Raw genomic sequence first — 11,264 nt, forward strand, 5'->3', positions numbered from 1 at the left:
GTGTTCATTGATGATATTCTGATCTATTCATGAGATGAAACAAAGCATGCCCAGCATTTCAGAATTGTTTTACAGACTCTACATGAGAAACAATTGTTTGCTAAGTTTAGTAAATGTGAGTTACGGCTCCGAGAAGTTGGATTTTTGGGACACGTAGTATTGGCAGATGGTATTACGGTTTATCTAAGTAAAATCTTAACTATAGTGGACTAGAAACCTTTGAGAAATGTGTCAGAAGTTTGAATTTTTCTGAATTTAGCAAGATATTATGAAGATTTTTCAAAGGATTTTTTATTATTGCTACACCATTGACAAAACTACTTTAGAAAGATGCTAAGTTCAAATGGTCTGAAAAGTGTTAGTAAAGTTTTAATCAGTTGAAAGCGTTGTTAATCGAGACACCGGTGTTAGTTCAGCTAGATTCCAGTAAAGAATTTGTAATTTATAGTGATGCTTCATTGAATGGTTTAGGCTATGTTTTGATGCAGGAAGGCAAAGTGATAGCGTATGCTTTTCAACAGTTGAAACCGCACGAAAAGAATTACCCTACTCATGATTTAGAGCTTGCAACTATTGTTTTTGCTTTAAAGATTTGGCGACACCACTTGTACGGAGAAAAATGTCATACCTTCATCGATCACAAAAGCTTGAGGTATTTGATGTCACTGAAAGATCTGAATTTGAAACAATGGAGATGGCTTGAATTGTAAAAGATTATGATTTTATCATTGATTATCACCCAGGAAAAGCTAATGTTGTTATTTATGCTTTAAGCAGAAAATCCCTATTTACTTTACGACCTTTAAACACACGATTGACATTGATTGATGATGATTCAATTTTAGCCGAATTGAAAGCAAGAGCGGCTTTTTTGCAACAGATTTGTGACGCTCAGAAATGCGATGTTGATTTGATCTCTAGATGGAAACAGATTGAGTTGACACCTGATTCAAATTTTCATGTTGGTTTTGACGATAGTTTGTATTTTAGGAATAGGATATCTGTCCCAAAGAATTTTGATCTCATTTAGAAGATTTTCAGGAAGCTCAAAGTAGTAGCTTATCAATACATCCTAGTAGCAACAAAATGTACGGTGATTTGAAACAAGTGTACTACTGGCCAGGTATGAAATGAGATATTTTAGAGTTTGTATCAAAATGTTCGATTTATCAACAAGTTAAAGCCGAGCATCAGGTAACTTCTGGTTTATTGTAGCCTGTGATGATTCTAGAATGGAAATGGGAATGAGTTACAATGGATTTTGTATCGGGATTGCATTTATCTCCGAGAAAGAAAGATGATGTATGGGTCATTGTAGATCGTTTGACGAAATCCGTACATTTTATTCCAGTACATACAGACTATTCACTTGAAAAGTTAGTTGAATTGTACGTTTCTGAGATTGTTATATTGCACGGTGTGCCGGTATCTATCATCTCTGATAGGGATCCACGGTTTACTTTTCGATTCTGGAATAAATTGCATGAAGCTCTAAGAACTCAACTGCATTTCAGTACAACGTTTCATCCACAAACTAAATGTCAATCTGAGCAAGTGATTCAGATACTCGAGGATATGCTTCGATGTTGCATTTTAGAGTTCAAAGGTAACTGGGAGAAATTTCATCCGTTAGTTGAATTCACATACAATAATAGTTATCAAGTGAGCATTAAAATGGCACCGTACGAAGCTCTGTATGGTCAAAAATGTCAAACTCCATTATACTAAACAGAGTTGAGTGAGAAAAAGTTATTCGGTATTGATTTGATTCGAGAAACTGAAGAAAAGGTCAAAGTGATACGTGATAGTTTGAAAGCCAATTCTGATCATCAAAAATCTTATGCAGATTTGAAAAAAAAGGATATTGAATTTCAAGTCGGCAACAAGGTATTTCTAAAAGCATCACTTTGGAAGAAAGTTCTCCTATTTGGTCGAAAAGGAAATCTTAGTCCGCGATTTATCGGGTTGTATAAGATCATTGAGAGGATTGGGTCAGTAGCTTATCAGTTGGTTTTGCCGTTAGAGTTGGAAAAGATTAATAATGTATTTCATGTACCGATGTTACGACGGTATCGATCAAATCCTTCACATGTGATTTCACCTGTAGATGTTGAGATTTAGCCAGATATGACGTATAGTGAAGAACTTATCAAAATTTTAGCTCAAGAAGTTAAAGAATTGAGAAATAAAAGTATAGTTTTAGTTAAAGTTCTTTGGGAATGATACGGGATTGAAGAACCCACTTGGGAGTTGGAACGCCGGCATCTGTTGGAACGTCAACACCCCTACGGCGCAGCAGAAAATTAAAACATTTGGCGATCCTAACCACGGATCCATGTGTGAGGAACGAATCGGGGTGAAATAAAGGTTTCGAAATTGCCAAATCTTTATTCTGAGTAGACAGCAACGCCTCAGCAATGAGTAATCTGATCTACTATCAAACCAAGCCACAATCTATCGTGACTCCGGCCTCTACGTAATCCACCTAGTTGACAATAAACAAAAGGAATCCCCAAAAATGTTTTTGGAAAAACTTTTCTTTGACGGCTGCTAGACCCCAAGCAAAGAAAAAATGGGATTTTTATATCTATTTTTAGGGTTTCTAGAAATTAAATAAATATAACTATCTTTTAAACCAAAAATTATAATTACATTAATTATAATAATGATTTCGATAAACTATATATTTATTTGAATTTATATACTAACCAAATTGATGTTCTCATTATGCGTACAACAACCTTGTACATAATGTGTTTGATATTTGATTATCCAACTAAATTAATTCTATAATTAATTTAATTCAAGCGACAACCAAACACAATACCAACTATGTTTTATTCCGTTCATTTCAACTATAGGGTGTGACCCTGTAGGTTCTTGTAACGTTAGCAGTAATACTAGAACGATTCCAATGTTACAAACAATGAGTGGCACCTAGTGATGCATGATTGCTACCTAAGTCACAAGAAATCACGATTCAACATAACCTTTTTATGATTAACCTTTCATGCAATAATCTTTAAGTCCTTTTCTCTGGATTGGACACAAGTCATGGAATAGTCACACTTGCATAGTTCATTCCATGTTCCTTGATATCTTAAGTAAACTATGATATACAAATAAGTATGACATCTCATATCAGCTTATTTGAGCATGGCCATGCATTTCTAGTCTCACTCAATCAAGTGGCCTAAGATATTACTCCTATTATGTAGGAGGGACTTATCCTATATCGATCAACCATATTCCTCTACATGGATCATGGTATATCCAACATCAGCCTTTATAGAACAACCAGTTACGGTGTACGTTTGACTGTATCAAAATATACAACTCACCATATTGAAATTATGTGAGGATTAGATACATATTAATCACTATGAGTAATGTTGTGACAATTACATAATAATCCAAGAAACATACTCATAACGGGTTAGTCCAATATGTTGTTCTCTAACACACATATTCATGCATCGATTTTGACATTCCATATCAATGACAACAATTTATCATCAATCAACTACATGTTAGTCTTAATGCATTATTGTTGTCCTATCCAACAATAATACTTGACTAAGGACCTTTTAAGAATAATCATATTACTCTTAGGACATTATTATAAAACAATTTATTTATACACACAGAAAAGAAACTGAAATAATAATGGTAACGTCTTATATTAATAAACATGATAAATCAAATATGTTATTACAACCATCTCATGATTGATCTTTGGGCATACTCTAACACTGGAAACCGGAAGAAGCTTTGAAAGTGTAATAATAAACCTATTTTCTGGTAAGACTTTCGGGGACGAAAATTCCTTTAGAGGGGAGAGTTGTAACAGTCTATTTTCTATGATATCAGAATAGTGGTTTTGGGACCACAAAACTGACGAGTAAATTATTATTTTATTATTTTTAATGTTTACGGGATTATATTTAGGTTGGAGTAAAATTTCGTTAAAGAATTTTGATGTTTAAGTAGTTAATTAAGTAAAAGGGACTAAATTGTAAAAAGGGTAAAAGTTGAGTTCTAATAGCTAAAGGAGCCAAATAACTATGGAATCTTAAATTAAAGGACTTAAATGGTAATTAGACCATTTAATGAGTTAGTGGATGTACATGGCTTGGTTTTATTAAAATTTTAATGGTTTTAAAAGTTAATTTAGTCATTTGGTAATTAAAAGGAAAACTAAATAACAAAAGATGACAAAACATTGTCATCTTCATTTGTTGATAAATTGAAAACCTAAAAACACCATTAGAGAAAGGGGGATATTCAGTCAAGCTAACATTGAGTGCATGGTATGTAATTTTGTCCCGTTTTTAATGATTTTTATGTTTTTGAGGTCGGTTTAACTTAATCTAGCTAGCTCGAGGGTTAATATGTAAAACTGTTAAAGGTTGAGGGTTATGCCATGAATGATTCTTGAATGGTTTATGATTTGTTTATGATATTGAACAAAGTTAGGTTTAAATGTTTCTAATTGTACGGTAATGCTCCGTAACCCTAATTTGATGATAGATACGGGTTAATGGTGATACAATTATGGGGCTCCAATTTTTAGCTCGAGAAATTGGCCTTAACCTTTTATAAAGCCCATTTGACAAGCTCAATAGAGCACATAACTTGTGGCCTAACTTTGGAAAAAATTCGGGCGTCCTTGGAGTTGAGTAAGATTATTAAGATTTTGAATCTTGGTTTCAAGAGAATCAAGAAAATAAATCTTGGTTTAAAACGGAAATATTTGAAGATTTTGAGTTTAAAAAAGAAATCAAGATTCTAATTCTTGGAAATCTTGGTTTAAGAACGTATTCTTGAAGCAAGACTTTCTTGAATGGTCATCTATGAGCATAGTGGAGTTAAAGCCTTGAAGAACATTATAGGACTTAGTTTAGTTTTAGAATAGATTATTTTGGCCTAATCTATTTTTGACCCATTATGAACACTTTTACTTAAGTATATTTGCTTTATTTTAAGTTGTAAAATTCAGTCCATGCTCGCATACTATAGGCTGGACAAATTTGTCTTAGCAAGTTAAGTTTTGTATTTAGTTTTGTTTCGTTATATTAGTACTTGGTGGGCAAGTAACTTAAGCCCAACAAGGAAATATGTAGCACTCCAAACCTGATTCTAAGGAGGATCCAGGAATGGTGTGTCATTGCCTTAAAATCATTTTTTTGGAAGTCATATCTAGCGTATACCAATTTACTACAGTTTAAGCTAGTATGAAATATAAACTATTTGTCAATCGAAGGTAAATAAGATGATACACTTTGAAACCCATAAATACTTTACTGAAACTTCATTGAAATCACAATTTCGTAAGCACAAGTTTAAATACAAAATTTTTTCTACGATTGTGAACATTTGCCACCACCCTCATGTCATGCATAATAAAAAAATACAATAAGTCTCATGGCAACGGTTGTCCTTTGGCGTAGTCTTCAGAGATTCTTTTACTTCATTAGTAGGCCTGGGAAGGAAAGGTAACTAAGTAAGTTCAGAGAATTTAGTGAGTTACAAAAGAAAACATTGCAATAGTTACATAATTCAAGTAAGCCTTTCTAACTCAGCAAAGTCACACAGTTCGCCAGTTGGAAAATACCAAACACAAATAAGCTATACACTGGACACTATTCCTTTGGCGCGTACACTATGCTTATGCAACCATACAAACTACTTTCTTCATGTTAGTCTCAAACCCTAGTCCCTATACAGAGTCATATCAATCTTTCATTCATTTTCCTTTGTCATGATTTGCCAATCTGGTTTGTAATAACACTTGCCCTACTAGAGGCTAGACGACCATTTTCATGTATCGTGATCTACTAGTTCAATGCTCATTTTATTGAAGGCAAAACCATGAATTCATTTTCATGTATCAGATCATGTTATTCATTTCAAAAGCAATAGGTAGTGGCTTAAAAACGAAAGAAGGTTCTTACATCTTAACACAAATAGACCAAACTAAACTGATAACAAGTATTCATCACTCTTGAACAAACATTTCATCTTCACAGAATGTGTATACTTAGCTTAAACCAAACATAAACATAGGCAGTACACACACATGGAGTAAAAAGGAACTCACCGGAAAATGTAGCAAGTTCAAACAGTAGGACTCTTGCCTATATCATGAGAACCTTCAGGAGTGTATTGATATGGGCAATACCAGAAAACTAAACAAATTTGCAAGTAACATTATCACAAAACCCAGATCGAGGAAGTTTCTTTCCTTAGTCTTAAAACTGACGCTAAAGTGTGTAGTTCAAAGATTGCGTAAACAACTATGAAATAACCTAGGGTTCACTGATATTTACCAAGTTCTAAAACAACAAAGGAGTTGGCTATATATAGCAAATCCAAATCTTCAAGCAGGCTTCAATTTTAAGGTTTACCGAGAGACAAGTGCAGAGAAAGTTTGAGAAGAAAATGTGAATACAAGAGAAGACATAAAAGCTTGCTTAAGAAGCTAATACCAACTTTATATAAATAGACACGAAAGCTAGGTTTAGTGGATAAATCTTATTATCCCACTAACCTCCTCGATTCCTGTGATTAAGAATTTTCTCTCTCATCATAAGTGCGAGTCTTATCGGCTATGGTAACTTAGTTCTATTCTAACCAATTCTCATTTGTCTAACTAAATTGTTCAACCAAAATAATAAAATAATAAATGGTTCTATCAAACTAAGGACTTAACACATTCGTCTAATAGTTTGGCGGCGTATACTCTATAGGGGAGTTCGCCAAACCACCAAGCTCGCCGAACACATACTTCGCCCTAAAGGCGCACTTATAGACTGACATACTTAGTCACAACTAATACCTTACCCACTCAGAACTTTCTCTAAACACCATACTTTGATAAACAATATTTGAACACTAAAACTATGTTGGGTGGGATGTTACAAAATATATTATTTTTTACTGCCTATATGCTTTTAAAACTCCTAGTTCATTAACGAAAACTTAATTTTAGCTTATTACTTCTCTTTGTTTCCCCTAATGCATTCACTTGATTCATTCGTTCATCAATTAAAGGCTTTTGGATGATTTTCTTTGCAAGATCTCTTTCTTGTAAATTTTAGAAGGAGATTTCAACTCAGTTTTCTTCAAGAATCATGATGATCGTTCTTAAACCTTCAATTTACTAAGTGACCAGCCTAGGGGGTTGATGAGAGCTATTTGTGGTGTTTGTTGAAGACTTTTCTTCAAAGGACTCCATAAGACATCGCCTTTCAACACATTCATTTCAATATTTTTCTTATCTTCTATATTTTTTTCAATCTTGATTTAAATTTTATGAATCTTTTTCTAATGTTTGTGTTGGGGGTTTTGACTTGCTCATTCCATGTTCTATTAGAACGAGAACGAATTTTCTACTTAAGTCGTGGGCAGATTCGGCCCTATGGGTGTTTGACTTTTTTTTGACCTATTAAGGAGCGGCATGTTTGAAAAAAAAAGTTGGTTTTTAGCTAGGACTAGAGTTAGCTCTTTAACTAGTCATATTAAGAAATTTATAGTGAAAAAAAATGTTTTTCCTTATCCTTATCCCTTAAGAGAATATTTCAAGTTGTTGGGAACTTTTTTAGGAAGGCTATTGTAAGATAGATATTAAATATAATTAATGAGATGATTTTGGTTTTTAAGTAGGAGTTTAAAGCTTATAAAAACTATATTGGATGATCTCTTGTATCAGCCTATAAATAGGCTACTTGTGGGGTCACTTATAGAGCAGTTTGCAAGTGTCTTTGTCGATAGCTTGACTGTGTTTTCTTGTGGTTGTTTTGTGACACTCTTTTAGTTATTCTTTTGAAAGGGGTATTGATTGTATTGTAATTTATTTGGGTGATTGATTTGTAACAATTGGGATCGGTATTGGGGATACAATTACTTCTTTGTTTAAGGGTAGATTGAACTTATGCCAATAGACAATCCGAAATATTGTTGAATAAAATTATTCATTGGGTGAGGCTCCACAGATGTAAGACCCTTGTGCCTAAATTGTGTTAACGAATATCGTGTGTTAATTCTCTCCTTAATTTTCTCCTTACATTACTTTCCATTTAAACTTTCTGTTCACTTCTATTCTAACGGCAGATAGAATGAAATTGTTTTTCAAGTGCAAACTGAATCTTTTTTTAGGTTTTTGGTCATTAAAATTTTAAACTTCATGATCCTAGCTCTTCTTAGTGAAAAATCAGTCTTGAAATTCAAGAAGCGCTCAAACTCCAAACCAAACCAAATCAAACCAATCCATCTTTTCTTTTCTTTTTCCTTCGACTTGCTTTATTGTAGTTCAAACTTGTTGTTCATGTTCTTTTCAAATCAAGAAATTAATTTCCAAATTCGGTTCTTGCTTCTTGGGTTCCAAATCGACTTCTTTAAATGAGATTTTTACAACCCTTTAGTCGAATTACTCCTTTTCGTAAGATCTTTTTGTTTTTCTTTGTTTGAGTCATTTTCTAATTTGTTTAATTATTTTCTTTTAGATATTCTTTTTCAGCATTAAAACTCCTCAATATTAGTTTATTTTCCATCAATAAAGCGTCCCTACATCAAAATGTATTTAGGAATTTTTACAACCCTTTACAAAATGAATCTAGGAATTTTTATAGGAATCTATGGCTCCTAAATCTACCTCCTAAGTTAAAAATTATAGTCTGGAAAATATCATGGAACTATATTCCAACTCGGGTCAACTTGAACTATAGAAGGCTTTCAAACAACGTGACATGCGTTGGGTGTGGCAGAGCAGCAGAATCCACAAATCATATATTTCACGAATGTCCTATGGCAAGAACAGTATAGGAAGAGTTATTATTCTCAGAAGTATTACAAGCTCCTTATATGGATTTTGTACAGTGGCTCACCTGGGTTTTTGAAAAGAACTCCCCCAATCAATGACGGATCTTTTGCTGTGCTCTTTGGGCAATATGGGGAGAAAGGAATAAGAGAGTGCATGAAAAGACTAATAGATCTGGGAAAGAGATAGCATTTTTATAAAGAGATATATTAGTGAATTGAATGAGATTGAAGCAAAAGTACCACAGGTTAAAATAGGAGGCAGAGAGTGGAAACACCCACCGGATCAGTTTGTAAAGGTCAACTTTGATGCAGCCTATGATGGGAACCTACGGCAATCGGCAGCGGGAATTGTGGCCAGGGATAGCGAAGGAAATACTTTTTTATCATGTACAAAGATTCATCATCAACAACTCAAATAGGCAGGGACATGCAATGGCCAAACATTATTATTGAAGGGGATGCATTATCAATTATAAAGAAGTGCAAACTAAAAAGTTATGATAAATCTATGATCGGAGCATATATCCAAGATATACATCAGCTACTGGAAAAATCTGGAAAATGCTATTTTGAGTACATTCCCAGAGAAGCGAACAGCCTAGCACATAAACTAGCGACGGAGACATTAAAGAAAAAAGAAAGTCTTACCTGATTGGAAGAGTCCCGGTATCTTGAGAACACGAAGAAATCGAAAAGGCGAGGAACAAATGTGGAGAAGAAATGAAAGGTTACAGAAAAAAGAAGCTGTATAGTGGAAATTCAAAGGCGTGGTGGACAAGGCTTCATTGAAATCTGGAAACGTCTCATTGATGAAATGAAAGATGATTTTGAAAATACGGAAATGGATTTTTCTGATTGGGCAAGATATGATGGCATTTAGGGCCCGTTCTTCTGCCCGTTTTAGAAGCACTTTTAGGGAAAAAAGTCCTTTTTCCTGAAAACGAAGAAAGAACAAACTCCTTTTCTTCAAAAAATTTCACCGTTAGAAAATCACTTCTCTCCAGATGAGAAGCTAAAAATTTCTCCTTTTCTTCAGCTTGAAGTGCTTTTGGCTGGAAATTGACCAAATTAACCTGTCTCTTCTCCCACAAATGTTCTTTCCCCTCTTCTGCTGGTTCTTTGGAACTGTCTTCTCCCACAAACTTGCTTTTGGCTGAAAAGAACAGAAATTTGATTTCTCATTCAGGTTATTAGGTTCTAGAGGATTCTGATTTTTATGTTTTTTAGGGCTGTTTTCTAGTTTCTTTTAAAGATTTGGACTATAGGTTTTTGCTTTGTTCTTCGGGCCAAAACTTGCATCTGGTTTTAGCCTGAGTGTTTTGTGCTTTTCATTTTTAAGTTAATAAAAGCCCAAACTGAATTAGTTTCAAAAAAAAAACTGTAGGATTTTTTGACAAATAAAAAAATGTGGTTAACTAATTACAGAATTTTGAATTATATTTGCAACACACTTTGAAATGCCAAAATCATTTTCTAGCCCTAGATACGATCATTTTACAAAAGCAGTGCAAATATTGTTTGGGTTACGATATAGCTAGGTACTATATTATTAATAATTTGGCTATGCACACAATTTTATTTTTGCAACCATTTAATCTTTAAAACTTTGAATATGATCTTGATTAGGAAAGCTAAAAATAAGTGAAAAAGAGAAAGAAAAGAGTACTCTACCGTACCTTATATTAAGAAATAGAAATATTTGTTATATTATGAAAGGTGGCGGGAAGGAAGTGTTAGAAAGATCCGGAACCATTGGAAGGCTCTTATTTTATTTCTCCTCAGCTTCGCCACTTTACATCTCCTCTCACCGTTGTTAGAGGTATCCTCCTCTTAACCAAATTTAGCTTATTCGAAAGAGAAAAAAAGAAGAACAATTTATGAAACATATAGAAAAGAAAAGGAAAGAAACAAAGAAAAAATACACCAAGGGAAACCTAAAAAGTTTCTCCGTTTTTAGGAGATTGTTGTCATTGATGTTTGTTGATTCCTTTTCCTCCTACTTGGGTTTATGCATGAAAGGAATTGAACCCTACATTCCAACTCTGCCTTTTCGTTGGGTTTTTCTGGCATTGGAACATGCATCATTTTGTTGCAAGAAGTTTCCTTCTTTTTCTTGGTACCCTTGTTTCTTTTGTCCATTCCAAGACAGATTCCCCAGATGGTATGTATATAATATGCCTTATTAAACTTTAATCTTTAAGAAACTTTCTTTTGCTGCAATTCTTGATATGCATGTTATTTAAGAATTCAATCCATGTTTGTTGCTCCCTTTTTTACTCTTATTTAGATTCTAGAGAATTCAACAAACATATTATATTTGGCAACAGTCATTTGCCTATGTTATGGGGATATTAGATGCTAATTATACATGTATGTAAATTCTTGAAATTCGAAATAGATCCCTTTGCTTTGTGAGAAAAAAAGAGAGGCAAATACACTAATTT

General features: G+C 33.6%; 1 long non-coding RNA gene across 1 annotated transcript; it reads right to left on the reverse strand.

The window, feature by feature from the left end:
- Window positions 1-8,456: 8,456 nt before the first annotated feature.
- LOC105774559 (uncharacterized) lies at window positions 8,457-9,481 on the reverse strand. Its single transcript, XR_001127417.2, has 3 exons — window positions 9,100-9,481; window positions 8,886-8,992; window positions 8,457-8,803 (listed from the first exon to the last, which is right to left on the reverse strand). It is a non-coding gene; the product is annotated as an uncharacterized LOC105774559 (long non-coding RNA).
- Window positions 9,482-11,264: the final 1,783 nt, after the last annotated feature.

This window comes from Gossypium raimondii, chromosome 6 (genome assembly GCF_025698545.1).
Source record: "Gossypium raimondii isolate GPD5lz chromosome 6, ASM2569854v1, whole genome shotgun sequence".
Taxonomy (NCBI): domain Eukaryota; kingdom Viridiplantae; phylum Streptophyta; class Magnoliopsida; order Malvales; family Malvaceae; genus Gossypium; species Gossypium raimondii.